The sequence below is a fragment of the Antrostomus carolinensis genome, unplaced genomic scaffold (assembly GCF_000700745.2).
Source record: "Antrostomus carolinensis isolate BGI_N321 unplaced genomic scaffold, ASM70074v2 scaffold6481, whole genome shotgun sequence".
NCBI lineage: Eukaryota > Metazoa > Chordata > Aves > Caprimulgiformes > Caprimulgidae > Antrostomus > Antrostomus carolinensis.
In genome coordinates this window covers 2,629-2,944 of record NW_010294721.1, presented here as the reverse complement: position 1 = coordinate 2,944, position 316 = coordinate 2,629, and positions in this window count along the sequence as shown.

The following is a 316-nucleotide window of genomic DNA, read 5'->3' as shown; positions in this document are numbered from 1 at the left end:
TGTAGGGAACCTGCTTTGGCAGGGGGGTTGGACTGGATGATCTCCTGAGGTCCCTTCCAACCCCACCATTCTCTGAAATTAGGGTTTGAGGCTTTTTTTTACCCACTCCACACATGCACATAGTAGGCAAATAAAAAACCTCTCTCTCCTTTTTCTCCCTTCCCTGGAATTTGTTCAGCTCAGAGCTGCTGGTGCCAACAGCTGTGAAAAAGGTGTAAGTGCACCTGGATAAACAAGTGAACAGGAACTGGAGCAAGAACGTGAATCATTCTCCAACGCTTAGTTTCTTTCCATAGGTCTCAAAAAGTACAGGCAG